Genomic DNA, 8,375 nt, shown 5'->3' with positions numbered 1-8,375 from the left:
TGAGTGACTTTTTTATATGTATGCTTGTTGGGCGCTTGTACAACATTCTTTGAAAAATGTCTATTCAAATCTTTTCCCCTTTTAAATTGGATTATTTAGTTTTTGTTGTTTTAGAGGTTTTTAGGAGGCTAGATATCAAATTCTTATCAGATACGTGATTTGTAAATATGCTGTCTAATCAGAGCAAAGGCAAAATAGACATGTAGTCAACAAACTTAAGAACTTCTGTTCATCAAAAGACACAGTCAGTGGAGTGAAAGGCCATCGATGGCATGTTAGAAAATATTGTCACTCTGCGTAGGACTTTCAATACTATATTGAATGGGTGTGGCAAGACTAGGTACCCTTGTGTTGCTCCTGATATTAGAGGCATAACTTTCAATCTTTCTCTATTGAGTAGATCATACTATGAGCTTTTAATATATGACCTTCGTAGCAGAGAGGTAGATTTCTTCTACTCCTAGTTTGTTGAGTGTTTTTCTCATGGGACTTCAATGAATCTTGTTAAAGGATTTTCTTAAATTTGAAATAGCTGTGTGGATTGAATCCTTCCTTCTGCAAATGTGGTGTATTACATGGATCAATTTTCATACATGGAGCCATCCTTGCATTCTATGACAAAATCCTGCTTGGCCAAAGTGTATCACCCTTTTAATGTGCCACTGAGTTCAGCTTACTAGTAGTGTACTTTGCTGAGGATTTTGTTGAGTGACTGTTCCTCAGGGATACAAGGCTGTAGTTTTCTTGTAATGCCTTTGTCTGGCTTTGCTATCAGGTTAAGGCTGACAGTTCACTTTTTAAATTAAAAGTTTTAAATTAAAGTTCACCTTCTATTAGAAAATTTTTATTTTGGATTTTTATTTGTTAAGTGTTCAGTCTTAGAATCATGGAAAAAGAATGGTGACATGTATGAAATAATCCATCTATTTGTTCCTGAATCATTATGTACAGAATTGAATCACTGATGGTGTGGAACTCTGGGCCCCCTCTTCAAGTGTAGTTGTTTTCTCCTTGTGGCTCCTTCCTACTCCTTAATACTTAATTGACCACTGGTGCATTGAACCATTTGCTCTCAGCTGTGATTTCTGCACCTGTACAATGGGCTCAATGTTCTTTATTTCATGGCAGTACAGCAAGCATTCAGTGAGTTGATGCCAGCCCACTGTCCAGCTGCTCTATGTGCCACTCTTCCTTAGTAGATCCCACTGGGGTCAGAGCAAGAGCAGAGGGCTCAGGCCAAGGATTTGGGAGGAGAGATGCGCTATTGATCTGCTTCTTTTGTGTGTCTGCTCTCGACTCGACTTTTTTTGTTCACTGTTATTACCACCTTACAGAGCTCCATAAACTTTGTCCCTATCAGCCCCCAAAGTCTAATGTAGTTTTACAATTTTCAAAAGGACATTTTGTTACTAAAATATAAAAACACCCTGAAGTCCATGCAGTTAGCCATATAAATTGTAGCACAATTTCCTGTTGTTTAGTCACCATGAAAGAATAATCTTTCATTTTCATCAGGATAGAAAATAGAAAGTAGATTCCATCTCATGATTCCACCTCTTACCCTGAGTTACATAACCACCGAATCCAGTAACCAGTGACTGCGTGGACCCTGCCACACAACAGTTATGCTGCTCTTCGCTGCTCTCAAACATATCCAAATAGCAGCAACCCTGACAGCTATTCTGAATTCTCTGTGAATACAGTCATTACATTGTTATAACTGCTCACATGGAAGAGAATCTTATTATCAGCAGTTTAGAGGCAAGAAAACAGAGGCAAAGGAAGCTAAAGCAGTTTGCTCAAGTGTTAGAGCCAGGATTCAGGTTGCGCTGTCTAGGTCTGGGCTTTGTGCTGCGGCCCACGTTGCTTCCCCATACTGATGAATACCCACCCATATCATATGCCTGAGTCCAGCTGCCCACCAGGGCCCACCTCCTAACAGCAAGTCAGCTATAGCATATATGAGATCCAGTCACCTTCCAAACTTGTGAAACCACTGGGGGGCAGGTTAGATTTAAATCATAATACCCAGTTTATAGCAGTAGAACTTATAATGGCTAAATTATGGAAATGGACTATATGCCTTCAACAGATACATGGATAAAAAAATGCATTTACATGCAATGGAATACGACTCAGCCATAAATAAGGATAAATTTGAGTCATTCCTAGGACAATGGATGAATCTTGAGATCAAAATATTTAGTGAAATAAATCAGACACAGAATGTTAAATATCTCATGGTTTCTCTTACATGAGAAGCCCAAAATATTAATAAAGAGCAAAATAAAAGATGCTAGGAAATGAGAGGTACACTTTGTAGGAAAGGGAAGGGGAGGTGGGAAGGTTAGGAAAGTAAACATGATTTAGGTGCGATATATGTAGGGACTAATTCCTCAAGATGAGTGTAATTTTGTGTATGGCTTATATAAACAATAAAAAAAAAGAGTGAAGGAGAAGAGCAAGGAAAGGCCGGGAGGGTGCTGGCTACTGATTCTGTGAGCTTTGAGACACTCACCCTAGAGAGCCAAGAAATCATTAAGAGAGGAAGAAGTATGGCAAAGGTGGTTGGGAAACAGGCTCAGCCACACTGAGCCAGGGTTTCCTTGGGAGAACTGGGCTTGGAAGCTTTTATCAAGTCCAGCAGAGGGAAATGCAGGCAACTAGGGGAACTGTTAACTTCATAGGACCATGGGAATGTTCCAGAATGTTCCAGAATGGCTCACTCCAGTGTTTCTTAAGCCTTGTGGGGCACTGTGAGACTCTGCGGAACGGTCCCTTCTGCAGATTCAGTCCCCTAGTGATGCCTGGATGGCAGTCCTCCCCAGTCAGTCTCCAGGGCTCAGAGGAGCACAGTGGCTCCTTTTGACCATTCTGCAGTCATGTTGGCTTTCTCCTGTATCAGCGCCCTGCTCCTGTCCTTTGCCCCCAAATCGTCCTGTTGGCTTGCTCACCTCTGCACAGTGCTGCGTTTCCCCAAATCTTTTCAGACTCCTGATGCTGTCTCAGGAACTGGGGGAAGCAGGGAGGGAAGGGAACATCTTTCCCTTCTGATTTCTGCTTCACAAAGAGCTCATGTCACATGGAGTAAATTCTGGGAATGACGAGGGGAAAAATTATTTCACCCAGAAGTTAGAGGTTGAAGATAGAAACCAGCTCTGATTATGAGGGTAAATAAAATCAACTGCTCACGAAAATTTAGCCTGGTAGAAATCAACTGGGCAACTTATTTAGCCTCTCTGTTTCATTTTCCTCATCTGTAAAATAGAGTTAATAAAATACTAATTTTATAAGGTTTTTATGAGGCATTACTAAGTTAAAATGTCTGAAGTACTTAGAACAATGCTTTGCATGTAGTAAGTATGCAATAAAATATTACCAGGTTTCCCCCAAGATAAGACCTGACAAGAAAATAATTAGCATTGAAAATTGGAGATCAGAAATGCTAGCCCCAATCACTTTGCCTTACCTGCCTTATACGGTGGCTATGGAGCATGAGAATACTGAGCTACGATCTTCTGCATGACACTGGCCATCACCATGGTAATGACCAACTCTTATTTTCTGGCTAAGTCTTATTTTCAGGGAAACATGAGTTGCTGCAGGAAATGAGCAGGGAAACAGTACTTATTGCCAAGGGAAGAAACAATTTATCATTCAGGGCAACCATACCTTTCTCTTCCAAAAGTGGTTGGTTCTTTATGGTTTGGAGATCTGAGCAAATTTGCCTTAAAAACATTACAGCTTGATTTCATCTGTTCATGCAATTAGATTTGGTTTTAGATGCTAAACCCCCAGTTCCAAGTTCAAGTAATTTTTCCACTCTGGGTTCTTTGTGATACATGTGGCATTTGGGTGGTTTCTATTCAACGGTGCACTCTCTGACACTGTCTTGATTTTGTCAAGCCATCTTTTCAAGTTTGAGATTTTTCCTGTTTCTTGGAAGGAAGCATTGTGTTGATAATCAAGAGCCTAAGAATGAGAAACAAGAGTTTGTGAAATTAAAAACAAAAATCTCACTTCAGAAGCCTGACATCTGTGTGTGCAGTGACTTCAAGAGGTAACTCGGTGCCCCCTTGGGTAAGTTTCCCATTGAAATTCTTGTTAGGGTCCTTTCTGTTTGTTAGATATGACTTTAACTAGAGGAAATCAGGCAGAAAACCTTGCAAGCATATTTAACTTTTTGTCCTTTAAGAAATTATAGTTGGATTTTAGAGGTCCGACTTTGCTAGATAATGAAATTATCATGGTGGGACAAGCCATAGAAATAATAAATACAGTAATTCTTCTTTGCCTATTGTGTGCTTTTGCTATTCATAAATTTTAGGGCCTTAGATATTAGATACACTTACGTAAGGCCTCACGAACGGTAATTATCTTTTGGCCAAAGAAAAAGCCCAAACGAATGCTAAGCTGCATTATTGCTTGGCTTCTGACATGAGCTGATAATCAGATTTTCTTGCTTAAGTCCATGGGGCTTGAACAATGCTACCCACTGTCTGTGCTTCCCGATATTACCCTTAATTAGAAAGAACAGAAACACAAATCTGAATTATTTCAAAATCTGGTTTCCATGGTCAGTGGTTTGAAGGGTTTAACTTTATTATAAATAAACCTGGCTTTATTGGCTAATGAAATCTGAAATGCGAAGCCTGGGACAGGAGGGAGTGTAATACTCTGATGTTTACACACCCAAATATCCATGTGGGCAAAGTGTTTTGTAATAAATCATTTGATAATTGAATTATGAGTCCTTTGTCCTAGTAAGATCTGAACTACATCAGGAAGGAGACCTGCAAGGGACTGGAATTTGTGTTTTCTTTTTCAAAGTAACATCTCTGGGGTTAATAATATATATCTTAATAGCTGTGAAGGGGACGTTGACCTATTTCTTTATTTTCTTCCCCCTGGTCACTTTTTCCACAGCTGTGAGTGTGCAACGAGCTGGCCCCGCACACTTGCGTCCTCAGTGTATTGGTCTCAAATCTTCACGGGGCTCTTGGTGGGGCAGGATAATGCAGGCTGGCGTCTGAGCAAGACCCCTGATGCGATGGGAGGGCAGCTGCAGGTGCATCTTCATTTGTGGTCTTGCAAGGAGAGAGCTGACAATAGGTAAGGATGCCAGACCCCTTTTGGGAGATCAGTTACTAGCCAAGTGGAGATAGCAACTTTGCTGTTCTGGAAAATGACACCAGGAGGCAAATTCCTAGAACCACTGTTGGATATGAGCATCCTGGGTGCTACCAAGTATGAGCATATATTCCCCCTCCCCTCTCTCTCTCTCTCCCCCTCTCCTGTATGTATCTCATATTTCCCTGTGAGTAACAGGAACCTAAGTACCTCTATGTATGTAGACTTTGATGCTTTTAAAGACCTTTTCATTTTATCTTGCAGACATCATCTCCAGTTTTTGCTTACACTTTCTCCCCACTCATTCCCGCACTGCCTCTGTGCTGGACACCTTGTGGTTGCTTTCCCATGTAACCATTCACAACACAGGGATTACTTTTAAATCCCACTTTCCAGAGGGGGATATCGAGGCTCAGGAAGAGCAGTCTTTTTCTTAGGATCACAAGTCCAGAGAACCGTGGCCGCACAATTTCAACTCAGGCAGAGGTAATCCATCCAACTCTGGAAAAGACTGAGAAGTTCTGCTTTGCAGCAAAATGCACTCCCCTCAAGGAGGAAGACAGAGAGGGGACACACCCTGGAAACAGTTTCAACAGTAGTTTGAAAGTGGAAGAGCTGCTGTGAGACAGAAGCCAGTGATTCCTGACACAGGTCTACACAGGCACCTGCCCCAGAGTGAGTCTGCATATGTGACCCCTGGGAAACCTGGACCCAGGGAGCTCCATATTTTCTGGTCTCACCCTGCAGGGCCCTGCAGGACAAAGTCTATTCTCTGGAAAGACAGAATGTTCCCAACCATTTCGGGAGGCAGGGTCTCCAAATATGGGGTGCTTGAAATTTTATAGAGTGGCCTATGGGGCTCTCAGGCCATTTTCTCCCGATGTTCCCAGATTCTACAGCTGGGTGAATGTTTTCCAGCTGGTACTTGGGAAAAGATCCCAGAGAAATGTTCTTCCCATTTGTCACAGGAAGCTGCCCTGGGTAGATGGTTTGCTGCCTCTTGGTGCAGCCAGGAAGCCCCACCAAGGAACCAAAGCATCCCGTCGGCCTTGGGGTGCCTTGCCTTAAAAATGGGTGGATTGCTGCCCAAGACTGCAGAGAAAGGAGGCAGTGCCTAATCAGTGACAATGTCCATACTGCATTCCCTTTAATATATAACCTCCTAACTTCCTTTTAGAAGTCTTTGAAATATTTTCTTATTGTTCTGCTGATATATAATAAAAAGGGATACAAGAAAGGAAGGAAGGAAAGAAGAGAGAGAGTGGTCACAGCTCTCCCTAGAGAGCTCCCAGGAAAGCTTTTCACCTGGGATAAACCAAATGCACAAAGAGAGGAACTGAGGGTACGGAAGCCTGTAGGGCCAAAAGTGCTCATACAACCTGACAGTGCTGGGCAAACACAGCCCCTAAAGAAAAAATACTCAGAAGTAGGAGATGTGACATTCAAAAATGAGTGGAGTATACTATATTTTTAAAGTGACAATAAGAAGGAACAAATTTTGAAAATTAAATATGTGATAAGAAAAATGTGTGTTAAGCCATACAAAGGTCAGAATATAAGTTAACAAAGTTTTTAGAAAGCAGAAAGGAAAACAGAATAGAAGGAAAGAGGCATAGAATAGAGGAAGGAAAGGAGAAGGAGGGAGAGAGGGAGAGAGGAGAAAGAAACAGAAGGCAAAAATATTTTTACCAGAATGAAAAAAGGGGAAATTCCTGAAACCTCAAGGACTTCCTCGGGGGCCCAGCATGGTGAAAGAAGCTCAAGGTTTTCCTCTAGAATGTATTTCCATAGTGACAAAGGGGCTATACAAGTTTTTAGAGATGTATAGGCAAAGAATAAAAATGAAACAGGCATCTCCAGCCAGATGACCAAATCTCATGACACCAGACTGCATTAGCTACGGACGCCAAAGCTCAGAGAAATTCTCCAAAATGTACATGAACTTCGAGGTGCTTTATGCAATGCAGGCGAATACATGGCCTATCAAAGCCACTCAGGAAGCATCACCTTGTTTCCAAGTGTCAAGATATTGGCCTCTGGCATTTTATATCTGGTAGGAAGTGACCTTTCTGGACAGGAGAGTCATCTCCATACAATATAGTTGCAAAATGCAGAATTCTTTCATTTAAAATTTTGGCCTTGTCTGTTTGACTGTGATATGTTAGACTTAGTCTGAAAAAATTAGATGGATATAGTCAGGGATGGGTACGTAATTGAAGGGGCCCAATGCCATGCGGAAATGTGGGGTTCCTTGTTTAAAAAGCAGATCTTGACGGGAATAGGCTGCTTTCATAAGTGGTGGGTGAGGCAGAGATGGGATTTGAACACTCAGCTTTGCGCATGTGAGGCAAACACTCTCCCACTGAGCCATCTGCCAGCTCTCCCCTCCCCTTTGAGACAGGGTCTTGCTGTGTAGTTCAGGCTGGCCTTGAACTCACCGTGATCGCCATCCTCCTGACTCAGCCTCCTGAGTTCTGGACTTACAGGTATGTACCACCACGCCCAGATGTGAGACACTGAAAGTGTAAATAAGGACCAAAATGTATAACAGAGGTTGGAAAACGGGAAGAAAATGTTCAAATGGGAAGGGGAACAAGGGAGGGGGAGGGGGGAGAAGAAGGAAGGGAAACAAGAGAATAGAAGGAAAATATGGAAACAAAGCTTTTGTAAATAAGGAGGGGAAGAAGGCTTTGAAGGAGAGGAGTGAGCAAAAAGGAAGCAAGGTATATCATGTACAGGTAAAAATACCCTATGATAAATGTTACCACTAAGTATACCTATCCAAAACATACCAATGAAATGAAGAAAAAATGGAGGATACTGTAATACAATTATGAAAAAAATAAATCCAAAAAGCAGAGGAAAGGGCAGTTGGTAATAGCCAAATGTAACTTAAAAAAAATCTTACTACCTGAGTTCTTTATATCTGTCCTCCATGTGAGGAGTAGTTGGTAAACTTTTTTCTGCTCTATAAATTGTCTATCTACTCATCTGTTTCCACGGCTGTGCGGAAACTCGTTGATTCAATGCGATCCCATTTGTTGATTTTTGGCGTTTGATTCTTTACTGTGCCATAAAGAAGGATCTTTCTGAGTCATCTGTAGGAAGATGGGTGGATCTCAAGACCATAAGGCTAAGTGAAATGTATCAGTCGCAGCAGGTTAAATATAAACTACCGTCTGTACTATAGGAACTATTTAGACAGCCAAACGAAGAGCCATGCTGACAAACGGGGGGGGGGGGCC

Source organism: Fukomys damarensis, unplaced genomic scaffold, assembly GCF_012274545.1.
Source record: "Fukomys damarensis isolate Sample0158 unplaced genomic scaffold, DMR_v1.0_HiC HiC_scaffold_15, whole genome shotgun sequence".
Taxonomy (NCBI): Eukaryota; Metazoa; Chordata; class Mammalia; order Rodentia; family Bathyergidae; genus Fukomys; species Fukomys damarensis.
The sequence above is the reverse complement of the archived record's forward strand: the minus strand, read 5'-3'. Positions refer to the sequence as shown.